The sequence below is a fragment of the Ursus maritimus genome, unplaced genomic scaffold (genome assembly GCF_017311325.1).
Source record: "Ursus maritimus isolate PB19 unplaced genomic scaffold, ASM1731132v1 scaffold_10, whole genome shotgun sequence".
In the NCBI taxonomy this organism is placed as follows: domain Eukaryota; kingdom Metazoa; phylum Chordata; class Mammalia; order Carnivora; family Ursidae; genus Ursus; species Ursus maritimus.
In genome coordinates, this window is record NW_024423344.1 from 18,850,516 (window position 1) to 18,867,940 (window position 17,425).

Here is a 17,425-nt window from a genome sequence, read left to right on the forward strand (position 1 = left end):
ACGAATAGAAATCTACAAACAGTGACCCAAAATGACTGAATCATAAGAATGAATGTCAACGGGAGCCTGTTTTCTGCTCGCCTAAAGCCAACCAGCAAAGGTTGCCCTTTGGGTACATCAGCAGAAAAGCTGATCTCAAAAAACACACTCCCTTTTGGCAAGTCCTCCTTTTTTGGCATTTCAGACTCTGGCACCCATAGTCTTGGAACAAAGACATTTTATTTTTTCAAGAGCTGGCTAGGAATTTTAGAGATGGAGAATTCATCTTGAGTTTTGCACGTACAAGGGGTTGGAAGAAGGGTGGGGTTCAAGTGCGTGGGCATTTCTGCTTTTATCCCCTGATTTCTTGGAAGACACCACATAGTCAATGGTTCCAAGGCCTTCTGAAACATACAGGTGTGGCTGAGGCAATGAATGGGCTGTCCTGGTGTTGGTGGCTGAGCAATCCTCTGTTTAGTTCAGTACAAACTGAAGCACGTGACACCATCGGTGCCTTCAGGAGATTACCGCACAGGATCACGAGGACTTGAACTCCACTCAGAAGGGAGCTGCAGAAATTTGGTTGGGGGCTTCAGAGGAGAGGGTTTTCTTAGCTGGTTGGCAGAATTAAGGGTTTTCTTCAGACTGTCATAAAGATCAGGACTTCTAAACTTTCTCCCGTGGGAGTATTTTTCAAAGCTCAACAGTTTTTGAATTTTACCTTCATAATTTTTGACATCCTGGTGAATCATTTGCAATGGTATTTGCTTAATATCTTAAATATCAACTCACTATCATTTACTCAGTAATTTAAACAAATGCTCACTTCTACAACATGAAACTCTGTATCTCAGAAGGAAACTTTAAGTCACCACCCTTAGTTTATTATATCTCTTGATCAGTTTTCCATTGTACCTTAAAAGGACATGTCTATTAAAATGAACATGTCCTGGATCGTCTACAATCACTTCACATCCACCAGGACCACCTGTCCTGCTAACACTGTTCCCACGTGTGGTTGCCAAAGACCACACCTCCACGGTCCCCTGCAGCAGAGGCCCATGGTCTCCACATGGAGAAGAGGCTTGAAAAATGAGTGCCCCTCACAGGTGGCTTTGACTTACAGCTATTGAACAGTAGAGCACTTTCCCTGAGAGAAGGTTTTGAAAAAGTGAAACAGCTACCAGGAAGGGCTTGGACACCAGCAGGATGGAAAAGTCACCTAAAACTGGAGGTTGGGAACAACTCAGGTAAACGACACCTGTTCAGCGATGTTGCCTCCAGCCAGAGTGCTCAAAACAGGAAACTTTCATTTCACTGTGATCAGTCAGTACTTGCAGACTGTTCAATACTTGAAGAGTGAAATAGGGCACTTGGGTGGCTCAGTGGGTTAAGCGTTTGCCTTTGGCCGGGGTCATGATTCCAGCGTCCTGGGATGGAGCCCCATGTCAGGCTCCCTGGTCAGCGGGGAGTCTGTTTCTCCCTCTGCCTCTGCCTCTCCCCCTGCTTGTGCTCTCTCTCATGCTCTCTTTCTCAAATAAATAAAATCTTTTAAAAAAAATAATAAACGAGTGAAATCATCAATGCTGCTGCAGTGGCTTGGCCATGGGACAATGTGACAAGGCTGACATACATTTCCCCAAATTCCCTTTCTTGCAAATTTCTGGTTAGAGCGGGTCATGAGAAAGATTCTTATGAGATGAAAATGCTGAAAAGGAACCAGTGGCCATTCTGAAGCTGGTCCGCACGGTCACGGGCCTGCTGATTGACCTCATCGGTGTGAGGCAGCAGCCGGGTCTGCAGCCGCTGAGCCTGCCCGGGATCTCCCTTCAGGCTCTCTGACGCCTGTATCAGGCGCATGCGTGTTCAGTTCTGTGATGAAGGACTGTCTTCTGCAGAATGTCGCCATCACCGACGTCAGAGGCAACCACAGCCACGAGTGTCAGTCTGTTCTTGTGGGGGTCCCATTTTCTCTTGCTCATGATCTCTTGACCCCACCACGTCACATGCAGAGACCAAGGCTTGAAGACATGACTAACCCAAACCCAACACTGGGTAAGCCATTTCTTTGACATATGTGTATGCGTGTATCTTAATCATGATACATTTTTATAGATTTTTGCTAAAGCTGAGACAGTAAATAGCCAAGACCCTGTAGCCTTCCCTTGCTGTTATGTGGTGGGGTGGGAACGCTAGATTCAGGACAGAGAATGAGTTTTGATACATGCCATTCGACATGTATATGGCTTTGACAAGCCGCATAAGTAACTCTTTTCCTTCACAAAGGTAGTGGGGCTCACAGGGTTTTGTGTGTGTGTGAATAGAGGAATTTATGCTTTCAAACTCTCGTGCTGTAGCATTGTTCATTAGCTCCTGCACTGCAGAGCTCACATTTGCTGATATAACAAGCAAATCTCAAACTCAGGGGTTTAAGAAAGTAGAGGTCTACTTCTTGCTCACAACATTGCCCAATGCAGGCAGATGGAAGGAGAAGGAGCGGATAGACTTTGCTCCATGCTGTCACTTAGAGACCCGGGCTCCTTCTCTCCTGCTGATTTACCTTCTTCTAGGGCCTTGTCCTCCTCTGCATCCAGCTGTTCAAAGAAAGAAAGAGAGTATGGAAAAACACATCCACTCTTAGCTTTCAGGGCTCAAAAATGGCTCACTTGCAGACGGGCTGGCAGAGGTGGTCTCTCTGTGCTCCTGAAGAAGAGGACATCTGAGGTGTTGGGGAATGCTGGAAGTTTCCACCGCAGAGCCTGACTTTGCCAATTACCATATTCATCCATGGAGGAATTATTTTATGCCTGTTACACTCTGTTTAAAATCAAATGCCACACAGAAAGGACATGAGCTCTTTGAGCAATGACAATCTCTGTCAGAGACCAAGTGGAACGAGCTGCCTTGAACATTTCATAACACTTTTAATCTTTCCGTGCTCTTGGTCGTAAAGGAAGAAGTTTATTTTGGAGCTGCTGAACCAGCCAGAAAGAGAAGAAGAAGAATCCTCGGGTGGAACGAGGACAGTCAGTGATTGGGTATGCGATTCAGAGAACCAGGTCATCTGCTTCCTTTTTCAGCCAGGAGCGACTAGCGTGCTACTGTGCTTCGGTGACAGTTAGCCCTAAAACTACCCCGTGGCGAAGGCGTGTTATTTCGTGCTCATGCTTCATGATCAGCACCCTTGGCGGAGGTTTCTGCTGTTTACGTTCACTCACGGACCCGGGATCTCCCTCCACACTTGCTGCTGGAATTACTAGCACAGCGAAGATTTAGCTTCTATCTGGAAGGAGCGGACATCACTTCTGCTCACATTTCATTGGCCAAAACGTTCACATGGCTGTGCCTGACTCCAAAGGAGGCAGAACATTGTCCGGTAAGAGAGTAATTGATACAGGGGTAAATGGATGTCACGCACTCACTTTCTCCTTATTCCTTTGTTAGGAGAAAAAGCAAGTGAAAGAGTACAGGGCAAATGGAGGGACACACAAAAGTCTGTCGCCTAATGATTTGGAAGTACTTCAAACTTTGTTGACAGAAACGATAATCCGTATCATAAAACAAAACTTACAAATACTGTTTATGTCATATTGACCTTGTCAGAGCCAAAGCCGTATACAGCCCTAACGTTATTTTAAACAGCAACATGGATGAATCTCTAAAGATTTCTAAAGATTTATGCTAATGGAAAGAAACCAGATACAAAAGGCTACATACTGCATGATGCCATTGATTAGAAGTTTTAGAAAAGGCAGAAGTACTTTCCTGGAAAAGAGACGAATGGCTGCCAAGGACTAGGGTGTGGGTGGAGAAGCTTGGTTGCGGAGACACAAGGACCCTCCCTAAGGTAATGGAAACATTGTGTATCATGATTGTGGTGGTGGCCACCTCCCCGTGGTCCCCCCTCATCTATGGTTCTGCTTCCAGGGTTTCAGGTACCCACGGTCACCAGCGGTCTGGAAGCAGAGGCACCTCCTTCCGACGTATCCTCAGGAAGTCAGCAGTAGTCTAACGCAGCGTCACGGTGCCTACGTCATGCATGTCTCTCCATCCCTCCACGGGGGCCTTTGATCATCTCATGTCATCTCAAGAAGAAGGGTGAGTACAGCACAATAAGATGTTTTGAGAGAGAGACCACATTCACATAACTTGAATTTCAAAATATTATAATTGTTCTATTTTATTATCATTGCTGTTGCTAATTTCTTACTGTGCCTAACTTATAAGTTAAATTTTTATCACTGGTATGTATGTATAGGAAAACACAGCGTGTGTATAGGGCTTGGTTCTATCCACAGTTTCCAGCACACACTGGGGGTCTTGGAACATATCCCCCACAGATAAGAGGGGGACTACTGTATGCATTTATGAAACTCATCATTTAGGAGAATGAACTTAGAAGGCCTGCCCTCCCCCTTTGAATTTCTGCTCTATGTATCTTGTACTCTCCTAGGAAGGGATTTTGTTTCTTTGTTTTATTCTCTAATATAGAGCAGTGAGTGTATTAAGGAAGAGCTCTTGAGGCAAATCCTAGCTCATGGGCCACAATCCCAACCTGCAGATCTCTGCCCACGAAAGAGACGGATCTCTTGTCTATCAACTGTGTCCAGGATTGAAGTCACCCTCCTTCAGGTAGGACAGCCTATGAACAAAAACAACATCACCAATCCCTTTGGTCTTTCTGGTGTAGAACAAAACACTGGACAGAGCAATCAATTAGAGTTTCATGGCTTTTCAGATACAACTAGATTCCCCGGAGTCACAGTTAATTGAAACACACAGAATAGTATGTTTCTCTTCAACTAAGCTTTTCCATTTTAAAACACTCAGTGTAAGTTTTCAAGAAAATATAGTTCAAATACAAACCAAAGTTTAAAACAATGTCTACAAAAATATGAATAATAAGGTCTCTAAAGCACTGGCTTTTTGCTGAAATAAAATATATGTACAATACAACTCACCAATTTTAAAAGTACCATCTGATGAGTTTCATCTTCTGCTGAAGCCAAGATCTATTGATGTTTACTCCTGTCTATCATGACAGGAGGCCCCTTCTCTATTAATTTTTTAAATAAAATAAATGCATAGACATTTTAAGAAGAGCGGGGGTCTTGTTGAGAAACCAATGACAACTCGGCACAGTGGTTCTCAGGCAGGATTTTTAGCATCACCGGCGGGCCCTGTAAAGAAACTAATTCCCAAGTGCCCGTTTAATCTACAGAATAAAAGGAGCCAAGGTAGGCCCAGAAATGTGTAATTCTTAAAAATTGCTACCATCGATTCTGATGTATCTTCTAGTTAAGAACCACTGAAAGTAGAAAAAAATAAACAAACAAACAACAACAACAAAAAAAACCCCTGAACTTTGATTTCAAAGGCTCTGGAATGGAATGAGAGCTCTTCCACATACTGTGTGATCTTGGGCTAGTTGCTTAACTTCTCTGAGCTTCAAATCCCTCTTCTGTTAAAAAAAAAAAAGGAAATGATAATAGTAATTTTACAGAGACAATGACAGGAAGCACTTAGCATGGTACCTAGCACAAAGGGCACACTCAATAAATATTTGTTTTTATATTGCATTCTTGAAAAGACTGAAAATTCTCATCTTCTTCTCTAACAAGCATTTGTCCTAGTACTTGGAGGCAGGGGCTCCATAAGGAACGAACCCTGAGTTCCAAGTTCAACTCTGCCATTTATTGCTTATATGCCTTTGGGAAAATTATTCAAGCTTTTTAAAATTTTTTTTATTTTTTTTTAAAGATTTTATTTATTTATTCGACAGAGATAGAGACAGCCAGTGAGAGAGGGAACACAAGCAGGGGGAGTGGGAGAGGAAGAAGCAAGCTCACAGCAGAGGAGCCGGATGTGGGGCTCAATCCCATAACGCCGGGATCACGCCCTGAGCCGAAGGCAGACGCTCAACCACTGTGCCACCCAGGCGCCCCTCAAGCTTTTTTTTTAATGTCTGAGTGATTTCTTCCCTGTGGGATAACCACAACACAGTATTTGGCATATAGTATACATATGTGATAAAATCATACCTATTATTATTAATAATATTATTGCCACTTGATTCTGACACCTAATGTGCAGATTTTACCAATTGAAGCCTCTTCACTTTGGAACTAACTTCACTAAATGAAACTAGTTATTCAGGCACTGAATAAGACATCATAACACGGCATCATTATGGGGCGCCTGGGTGGCTCAGTCAGTGAAGCGTCTGCCTTCGGCTCAGGTAATGATCTCAGGGTCCTGGGATTGAGCCCCGCATTGGGCTGCTTGCTCAACAGGGAGTCTGCTTCTCCCTCTGCCTGCAGCTCCCCCTGCTTGTGCTCTCTCTCCCTCTGACAAATAAATAAAATCTTGAAAAAAAAAAAAACATGGCATCATTAGAAACTGCTTTACTATGCACCTGAATTTTTTATTGGCATAATGTACATATAATCGAACGCATAGACATTAACTGTACAGATACATTAGTTCTGAAACACACATGCACTCATTTAATCCATTTCTCTGTCAAGCTATGGAACACACCCATCATTCCAGAAAGTTCCCATTTGTACTTTCCCTGTTAACCCCATCTTTCCATGACTGAGGGGACAACCACCACCCAGATTTCCATCATGATGGACTAGTCTCCTTTTTCTGGAATTACAGATAAGTGGAATCACGGAGTGTGTGCGCTTCCACAGATGCCTTCTTTCACTCAGCATAATGTCTTTGACACGTAGCCATGTCATTGCATGTATCGGTAGTTTGTTTCTTGAATACACTTTTAACTGTTTAGTGGAAAGCTGACTTCACGCCCTGTACTTGTTCCATAAGTCATATACCAAAGAAATAACTTAACTCTATCAACTTTTTAAAAAGAAATAATAGCAATTATAGACCCAGCATTGCTGATGAAGAACTACTAACATAAGAATAGAAGAATAAAATATTATGATATACTTATATATATCATATATATTTATACAAGAGCAACATGAGGACAGTAAAATCTGGCATTTGGCTATTTTGTTGCCTCAACAGGGAAAAGGTGGGCTGGTCTTGGCAGCTTTATCCTAGTCTGATATTTTCATGCAGACATCTGAAAATTAAAATTTGTTACCACCAGAGTTATGAAATGCCTTAAGTATGTTTTCAAAATTAGGAAGAACTCTTATTTAAAAAATTCCTAGGGACGCCTGGGTGGCTCAGTCGGTTAAGTGTCTGCCTTCAGCTCAGGTCATGATCCCAGGGTCCTGGAATCGAGTCCCGCATCAGGCTTCCTGTTCAGCGCAGAGCCTGTTTCTCCCACTCCCCCTGCCTGCTGCTCCCCCTGCTTGTAATCTCTCTCTCTCTGGCAAAAAAAAAAAAAAATCTTTTAACAAAGTTTTAAAAATTGAAAAATTGAAAAAAAAAAATAAAAAATTCCTAGAGCAGTGGTGTCCAGGGTGCCTGCCCCTCACAAATGATTGGAAAGCCAAATATTCGGTCTTTAATATTTATCCAAAAAATAAGAAAGATCCTGAGCTTTGCTATCATTTATGATATGGATTGGCATGGCCCCATGAGTCAATAATCAGAAGTCAGGTGAGGGAGGAGGTCCACACCCGAAACACAGCTGTTCCCATGCTTCTGTTGTTCTTAACATCTTACAGCCTTTGGCATTTACATGTGCCCTTATCGAATAGATTTATGGATTATATGATCTAGTTTTAATTAATTCAGCCCATCACAAAACACTGGCTTAAAAGTAACCCTGTGCCTGGGTCATGCAGTCGGTTAAGTGTCTGATTCTTGGTTTCTGCCCAGGTGGTGATCTCAGGGTAGAGAGATTGAGCCTCGTGTGGGCTCCACGCTCAGCGCCGAGTCTGCTTAAGACTCTCTCTCCCTCTGCCCCTCCCCCTCACTCTCTCAAATAAATAAATAAATCTTAAAAATAAAAAACAACCCTGCAAGAGCCCCCGATGAAAGATAACACGATGTGAAGTAAGCACAAGGAAGGAAAATGGCACAGCTGACCCTTCTTCTTCTCTTAGTAAAGGCTCTTTGCCCATCCCGCAGTGAGCATAAGACACTGATGGTCTGGACACACCTGAGAAGATCTGGGAAGAGAACATTTGGTATTATCCACAAGACTATTTGAAATAGGGACTTACTTCATTATCATTAAAGATGAACCTTGACTGAAGCTTACGTTGAAACTTGAGATGTTAGTTAATGACATAATGAATCCATCATGACTAGCAAGACATTTAAAAACATTGTCTATTTTATCCTTAATCCATTCTTTAAAGTGTTCTATTTTTAGAAATTTTTGTTCTTTTTTTGTGTGTTTTAATTACATATCATTTCATGTGTCAAGTAATTTGTAAGTGATTCAAGGGACAACGTATTTGGTGAGAATTATATTTTGTGTGCTCGTATTACAGACAGAACAATCCCAATACATGTGTTTGAGACCTTCTCATAAATATTCTCCAAATGTACTTATTCTGTATATCTATTGGAGATATTCAAACATTTTACCCCAGGGGTGAACAGCCTAGTGTAATGCAACATTAAGGTGTACTTTCTACCATGAAGTACTTTTTACTTCTGAATTGCAAAGTGAAGAACAATGAACTTAGGGAGACATTTCCACCCGGGATCAGGTTTACTACTTTCTAATGACATGGTGGGGTTTGGTCTCAAGAAGTTGCCTTGCTTTGTCACTACGTTTCTCGACCTTGGTTAGATGTAATGTATATTGCCTTTAAGTAAATATACAATATAATGTAATGAAAAACACCCTTCTGGAATATTCTTCCAGAAATTTGCACATTTCCTTACTATCTCAATGTGTTGGACACTTAATAGAAGTTTCCTTAATGTCCACAGCCATGTAGATTCACATAAATATGTTGTTCTATTTGGAATCTTGAATTTATTCTACCCCCATGAGCTTGTTTATTGCCCTACTAGAAGGTTTAATGAGTGGGAAGAGGAAAAAAATAAAGAAAAATAGAAGCTTCTAGACATCAGAAGTGAAACTGGGATTATTTTCAGATCATAGCACTATCTGCTACCATGATATCCTCTGCTTTGGGTAGTGCATTTTTTCCAAAGAATTTAGAGTAGTGTGTAGACAACTTAAGATCACCTGTGAATCAGCATTGAAACAGAAGTTGCCTCCAGTTAGTTAGCGGGTTAGTTCTTATGGATAACTGCCTCTGGGACTTCCACCTGAAGTCGAGGTTTAATTACTCATCCAAGAATTGAGGGGGAAAGCTTTAATGGGAAGAGGAAAAAAATAAAAAGGGGAGAAATAGACAGAACAGCAGAAAGATGAGAAGAAAATGTCACGGGTTTTTTCCAGTTAACTTTATTTCCTCTGTCACTCTACTAATTTAAGTGGTTTTCATAGGTGGTGTCCAGATTCGGCCCCTCCAGAGCGCTCCTAGGAATTTCAGGTTTCTCCATGTTTTTCAAGTTGCTCTTGCTGCCACTTGGTGGAACTGTGTTTATATAAGCGACAAAGGACTTGCTGAGAAATATATTTTGCATGCTCACGTTACAGACTAAGCATTCCCACTCCGTGCGCTTGAGACTGTCTCAGAAATATTCTCCAAACGTACTTATTCTATAACGTGTGAATGAGCGTATCCTTAAAAATGCCTCTTGGTGTTCACGTATGTATTGGTTTGTTTCTGTATAACAGGCATTTTCTGATAAAGCTCCTTGACTCACCCCTTTTGAAATCAGCCCTAGCTGAATTTAACTGTTCATGTTGACATATTATTTTGTGGATCTAGTCTATTTTTTGTTCATGCATTATATATTATCTATATCTCCCCTGTTAGTTTGCAATCTCTGAAAGACAGAGGCTGTCCGGGTTGCTTCCTTGGGGGTATTTACTTGGTGGAAGCACTTCTTAACTCGTGACTACAGGCCAGAGTCTCCACCCCTTTTCGGAAGGCACGCTGAGCCTCCCATACATAGTACATTTAGATTTGGCAGTGTAGAGCTTGTGCTTATGATTCATGCCCTTAATGTTTTTGATCTCCTACCACATGCCGGAAGCTATTTTAAACTCAAGGGTAAACAGATAAAAATTCCTGTCCTCGTGTGGCTTGCATTTTAGTGAAGGCAGAACAGATAAGAAACAAAATGAATAAGGAAAATATTGAGTAAGTTAGCTGGTACTAAGTACCAAGGGTGCAAAGCACCTGAAAGATACCATCTGAATAAAGAAAATGAGGGAGCAATCGTGGAGCAACCTGGAAAGAAATGTTCCTTACAATAGTTGCTGAAAATTATCTGTGCCGTATATCTGTGCATGAATATACACGTTACATTTATTTTATACATTGATTCACACACAGACCTTGGGAGTTGAACTGATAGGTCCACAGTTCTGTAGAAGATGAGATCTGACCCGTCTCTGTGGGTGCAGCTATCTGTCGGTGGAAAGAGAAGAAGTTGTGGCAAAGAAGAAAGAGCAGAGTCTTGGTAGCTATTGGTCCTGGAGCTCCCTGGCCTCTAAAATAGATATTAAAATCTCTGCCTTCAAGGACTTATACAAGGAAGTGAAAGGGTTTCTACCAGAGTTCTGCCATGTAGTCGGCCCTCGTACACTTTTTCTGAGTTACAGAAGTCAAGGCCACCATATCGGTCTATTCACCTTGTAAGTTTCAAAGTTCCCAGTCACTGTTTTCCAAAGATGCTTTTTGAACCTGTGTAATTTTAAAGATTTCAAAAGAGCCGGAATTTAAAGAAGCCCTGCTCTTCATCATGTCCTTAAAAGTGGGGCAAAATCTTGGTAGATTTGAAATAGGGACATCGTAGGTATATAATAATCTAGCACAGTCCCACTACGGATACAATAAAGCAGATCGGCCTCTTTCTTGATAGGCCACAAGGCAGCATTGCTCTTAGGAAATAAAGCTGAATGTTTAATGTAGGAGCTTACGTTCATCTCTGCTACTGAAGGTATTTATTAGTAGTCATTTTTGCTATGGAGCAACTAAGTATTTCTCCACTTCCCATGCCCTAGGGAGCAATTGATCCATTTAAGTTATGGTCAGTAGATTTGTTGGCTGAGTAGAAGGATGGATTTGAGTGTCTTGGAGGCCAGTGCAGTTGTAGCTCAGTTCAATCAGCAGTAGCACATCCCCAGGACAATGGGAGAGGGTAGTGGCAGTAAGCAGTTCTCTGAACCACAGCGCTGGGGGACTTCTCTCATGTTTACATCATAGAGGGTCAGGGCTGGGCAGGATCCTGAAAGTCAGCCAGCTCATCCACAATGTAAATCATCTTAGGAAGCCCCCACGTTGGTCTATTCATCTTACAGTTTTCAAAGTTACCCGTCAATGTTTTCCAAAGGCGCTTTTCTGAACCTATGTAATTTTAAAGATTTCAAAATAGTCATAATTTAAAGAAGCCCTACTTTCATCATGTCTTTGAAAAGTGGGGCAAAATCTTGGTAGTCTGAGCTATGTAATATACATAAGGTATATATATATAGTATATATATATAAGGTATATATAATATAATATAATATAAAATATAATATAATATATATAAGGTATATAATAATCTAGCACAGTCCCACTACTGATAAAATAAGCAGATCAGCCTCTTGCTACTCTTGTGAGTAATGAAGTCTTCTGTCTATGATTCAGGTATCTCGTATCTTTTACCAGCATCCTCAAGACTGACAGGCTGACTTCTTAGTTTGCAAGTAGAGTGAAACCTCAGACCTTTCACAGTTCTGACACTGATACATATTAGAATGGTAGTGTGTGTGTGTGTGTGTGTGTGTGTGTGTGTGTGACCTTCCAGGTAAATGAGATGGGGTGGTTTTGAACTTTTGATCAACTAGCAAAGTTACTAAAAATGTTTTAAGGGCTGTCTCCATCACTTACAGTTTAAAGCTGGTGATTACCCACTAGATTACAGATTCTTACCAGGCAACACCTGTGCCTTCCTTTCTGAAGTCATAGCTCCTTGTTCTGTGCTTGACACATAGTAGGAGTTCAGTAAATATCTGTGGAGCCAAAGTTGAATGAAATGTGCCCCAGACAGTGCCTTTTTATTGAATAGTCTCTTAATAATTTCATTTGAGAATTATTACCCCTTAGTATTATGCAGTGGCGTTAGTAATATTTCGAGTACCAATAAAATTTTGCATTCTACTCTAATTCTACCAAAAACTATAGTTTTTCCTCGAAGCCTGATGATCAAGGCATGCTGCATGTCCACATGTGATTTGATTATATCCAACCTCATGGAATAGAGCAGAGCGGGCAAGTTAAGGTATTTTTCTCCTCTGTTAGTTTTCCCTGCCTATAAAATAAAAGCAATTAGGCAAAATGAGGTTTCAAATCATTTCAACTTAAAGACTCTATCATTTTATGGTACTGATCTCTTATTTATTTTTCTCTTGTGAATCTAAAGAACATCAATATTCACCCAAGAGTAATTCTCTTTAACTCCCATTTTCTGGGCTTCACTTTCTCTCTTCAGGAAGGCACACCTATTGTTGTTGGGGTTGCAAAAATAAAAACAGACCATGGTCCACCACGAGGGAAAAGTTGTGCCAATCTTAGGGTTTTATGGTTATTTGTACACTCGAGGCTGGTATTCCCTCTCACAGTCCATTCCAGACATTTTATCTGAGCCCAGAAATGTCAGCTGCTCTGTGGGTCTGGGCTGGATGGAGATTAGAACTGGAGCTGAAGTCTGGGAGTGCTCCTTTCGGAGTTCCCATCAATGATATGCTCCCACCCCAACATCTTCGGAATTGAGCACTCAAGAATTAAATACTCAAAATAACTATTAAGAATATTGTTGCAAATGAAAATTTTTTGTTTAATGGTTGCAAACACAGGGCTTCACGTCGGGCAGATCTCATGTCTGGCCAGGGAATTAAACCCATGTCCCAGGACTGAGCAAGGAGATGCCCTCTACTGGGGCCCCAGCACCATGACTGCCCCATAGAAAGCATTCAGGAATCTTCATTGTCGCTATTGTGATTACATTTGTTATTTGTGGCCAGGTAGGCATGCCAGAATGAAATGCATTTGCCCTTCCAGTGGCATGAGGTAGGGTAGGAATGGGGTTGGGTGTGGGGCAAAGCAAGAAATAATGGACATGAATGGTAGAACTGCTGATCGAGAAGGTTCTGACTAAGGGAATGTCTCCTCCCGAGATCCTGGAGGGGCTTTTTCTGCGTTTTTAGTCTTGTTGCATGTGCTTGAGGGATATTCTCATACAGATGAATCACTCCTCAGGTGTTCTGGATGAGAAAATAATGAAGAACAGGACCCATGTTCTGGCCGCAGAATTCCCTTTAGCTCATTAAGGGGTCTTTCATCAACCGTATTCTGAAATAAGGGATCATTGCGCTACTTCCATTAGAACTTAATGTTTCTTTTATTAGCAAAGAGCATGTACTTTTCTGGCTGAAATCTCACTTGAATGTGCTGCCAAACCTTTTCTACGGCAAACCATCACGTAGCAATCTATGCATGGTACTGAGGAGCGAGGAACCCGGTGGAGGAAGGGACTGTCTCATCTAAACCTTGACTTGTCAACCTCTGATATGAAGACGTTAAGCTCCAGGCCTTTTTCAGTTCAGAAACTGTATTCATCAATCCTTTGTAATTTGTGGCGCGCAGGAGCGGGAAAGGATGTGCACATCTGCGTGTGTGCGTGCGTGTGTACGCGGGCGCACCTACGTGTAGAAGACCGTAAGAAGGGTAGGGAAGAGGAAAACTGAAAGGGGAAACGTTACTGAGGCTTGATGTTAAAAGGAATACTGAGTCAATGTTATTCTGGGCAGTACACACAAATTTCAACTTAGAAACTGGCAAGTTGGTTCTATTTTTCGGATGAGCAAAGTGCATACTTTCAGAATGATGGAAGACTATTTCAACATGAATTTTAACAAGTTTGTTTTATTGATGAAAAGTGCCAGGCTCAACCAGACTGAGCTGAGCCACCACCATTTGACCTGAAGCCACACTTTCTCAAGGTAGCCGGACACCCCCGGTGAGCCAGGCTGCACTGTGGGGAAGAGGTGTGTGTGTGTGTGTGTGTGTGTGTGTGTGTGTGTGTGTGTGAGATGGTATAGCATAAACCGTGGGTCTACGTGATTTTCTGCCTGGCTTCACTGCAGATTATCTGGACAAACTTCCCCACCCGTCTCTGGAAGCCACGGAGCATCCGCAGCTAGCCAGCCCTGACGGTGCAAGAGATAAATATTGAGCATTGCAGAGCCTGAGTCAGGAGCCAGCCACTCAGGTTTCAAATTGACTTAAGCAATTTACTGACACCTCTTTGCCTTCATGTTCCTATCTGTAAAACAGTTTTGCTCACCCTGCTAAATTGGAGAAGATGTTGAGAGAATCAACTCTACAGCTACAGCATCTCTGAGTCACTCTGAGCTCCTTCCTAGAATGACAGCTCTTGGGAGCTGCTTTCAGGGCAGTTGCCTGGCCCAGATCGCCCTCCTCCGAGAATCAACTCTCCCACCCCCAGGAACTGGGCCCCAGCAGCCTGATTATTTGATGTGCCATTGAACTCCCGGCCGGGGTTAGTTGAACCAAGGGTGAAAAAGGGGAACCAGTCTCTAGTGAAGCTGAAACTATTAGCGTCTCTTTCTCAGAAATTTGGAAGGGGTGTCCTAGAACCTGGGTCAGTCAGTTGAGAGCCCTGCGACTGGGAAGTGATGTAGAGCCAAGGTTCTGGAAGAGCAGGAAGAGCCAGTCTACAAAGAGAGAGATGATATCGATTCACAGAGAGAATCCTTCGAACAGCGGCTCCCCAGAGATGCTTGTTCCTGAGTCTCCTCCAGTTCTTCATTCCAGACCTTTCTGCGCCCTGGCTCCTCTTTCTGCCCTTGTTCTCCAAGCAATAATTTCTTATCCTTCCAACAAATTTCCCATTTTAGCATATGCTAGTTGAAGTGAGTCTGTTACTTGGAACCAAATGATTCCTTAGCCTGAAACTGTATAACCGGAGTTGCGTGTCTTAGAAAAGCTAGCAATGTCATTGACATATGAAGATCCTCAACAAGACTTTTTATGAGACAGATTTCTTAAAAATCCCTTCAGAAGAAAATACTAGCTCCCTGTTTGTTCCTGCGCATTCTTGACTGTTAAGGTTGAGTCCCAGTCTTCAACCTCAACACGCAGCCGAGTACAATTCTAAGAAGAGTCCAGAACTCAGCCTTGGTAGAGTTTTTATTTTTATTAGCGCACTGAAGATGACCCATTTTAAACCACCCCGCAGCTAAGCTGAGTTTTGACTCCCTGACAACGCACGATGGATTTGTCCCTATGAATGTGGAACTCTGGCTTCACCAGCCAGCTGTGGCTGCCCCATGTCAACGGGTGAGATGTGGATGTCATTTGCAGCACAGATGGTCAATCCCAAGTATGCTGTCAAGAATATCAAATGGGCCAGAAAAATCAGAAACTGAGACCAGGAGCCATCCACCATCTCAGTCCAGCCTTCACTGGAGGTGTGAGAAGCCAAGTTGTTTCTGTTCACAGGGAATTTGGGTGAATCATGACCATTTTTGTCAGCCTGAGGTTGAAAGTGAAACCCTATTCAACCATCAAGATTTGCTCAACTGGAGGCTGGTGATGGTGGGAAGCAAAGCACAGCATTTACTCATAAGTAGTCCCAGACCTGTAGGTGGAGAGCTTTCCTTTCTGATACCTGTCTCATCACATCATCAAAGACTACGTCTCCCCCAGCCCCAACCCCCTTTCATAGAAAGGCCAGTGCACTGTTTTTAAAAGATTACTAGAGAAAGAGCTGAAATGCAAGTTCTAACACCTGCTATGTGTCCTTGAGTAAATTTTTTGGCTTCTCTGAGCCTCAATTTCCTTATATTTAAGATGTGGGTACTAGACTACATCACCTTCAAGGTTCCTTTAATGTCTAAAGATAAATGGCACTTTTCCTTACAGTAGAAACTTTTGGAGCAGGGATCATATTTTCAACTTCCATCGTCCCCTCCACAGTGACTGACTTTCCTAAACGTGGGTGAACACCCCATAAAAATCGAAGAGTCAATCAAACTTTCTCTAAAATGCATCCACTTAGGTGTCCCAAACTTCAGCACTTAAACCACCAATCGGCCCAACAACAAAGATCCCCTTCCCCCAAGTGACTCTGTCACAAGAGATTGTTATCAAAGATGATGTTCCATTCTGCAAACTTCTCAAGAGAGATGAGACTTCCAAATTGATATCTATGAGCTCTGTTGTTCTGAAGATGCCGACAACTACTCATATTTACCCACAGAAGAAGTGGGGTTACTAGGAAAATAAAAGTGTATTTTGACTCCTTCTCAGTGGAACTTATGGGTAAACCTAGGAGATTCACATTGCCCGTTTTCCCAATGGCTCTAGCTGAGAAGATGGTGACATCAGGGCGTACTCACCCACAAAGCAGCCACAGAGAGGGCAGTTCACTTCCCTGGCCTCCCGGTCTGGTCTTCTGCTGACTCCCGCCTTGTTAGTCACACAGGACGTGCTTACTCATCTAGCAAGCAGAGGGCACCCTTATGAGAAAAGTGCCAAGAACGGTGCCTCCTCTAGAAATGTCACCAAGACCCCCTGTGAAACAACAACGAGGCATTCATTGAATGTCCGGGCATCTGACTTTAAGGGCTGGTGCCCTACGGTGTTTGTTGACTCTAGTGATGCCAGAGCCCCCTTGATAACCTTCCCAGCCATTATCAACAGGGCATTGTGAATAGGACTTCTCGCTTGATGCAGACACATTTAACCGAAAACGCAGCCATCTTGGAGGAGCAGTGAACCTTCAAGACAAGAAACTCACCCTTTGAAAGCTAGTAAGACAGTTCTCTGGAAAATGAGTGTGTGAAACGGCCAAGTGTAACATAAACTCTGGTGCCTTCTGCAGGCTGCTCGGCAGCTGCTCCTGTTAATCGATGAGTATTATTTTGAACTGAAGTGACTTTGTGTACACATGGATAGTTCCTTTTTTTCTTCAGTTTTTTTAAGAAGGAAGAAAATAAATATACTAGCAGCAAATGAATGAATACGTTATTGGTCTTTTAAAAAACTATCCATAGCCTTACCCATTGAAAATGTATGTAACAGTAGAACTTCACTAGGAATTTTAACGTATGCCTTTGGGTCATTTCCTTTATAATCATCACCACGGTGATTATTATGGAAAAATCACATTTTTATGGCAGTCCCTGATACCTCTATTCCCCACAGAGTACAGACTCACTTGTCTCCCTCTCCTGTGCATGCCTTTTACGGAGGCAATTATTACCCTGCATTGTCATCTCTGGCTTGTAAGTGCATCTCGCTCAACAGGTCAGGGATCCCTTGAATAAAGGAGTATCCTTCTTTTATGCTTGAATTACTAGTACTTAGCAATTGGTATGTACTAGATACATAATAAAGAATTTTTGTCATGTAA

General features: G+C 42.4%; 1 long non-coding RNA gene across 2 annotated transcripts; it reads right to left on the reverse strand.

The window, feature by feature from the left end:
- Positions 1 to 3,446: 3,446 nt before the first annotated feature.
- LOC121100208 lies at positions 3,447 to 16,533 on the reverse strand. Of its 2 annotated transcripts, XR_005831944.1 has the most exons (4): positions 16,410 to 16,533; positions 5,390 to 5,440; positions 4,535 to 4,621; positions 3,447 to 4,064 (listed from the first exon to the last, which is right to left on the reverse strand). It is a non-coding gene; the product is annotated as an uncharacterized LOC121100208 (long non-coding RNA). The 2 variants fall into 2 exon arrangements; XR_005831945.1 differs by lacking the exon at positions 5,390 to 5,440.
- Between the last annotated feature and the right edge of the window lie 892 nt (positions 16,534 to 17,425).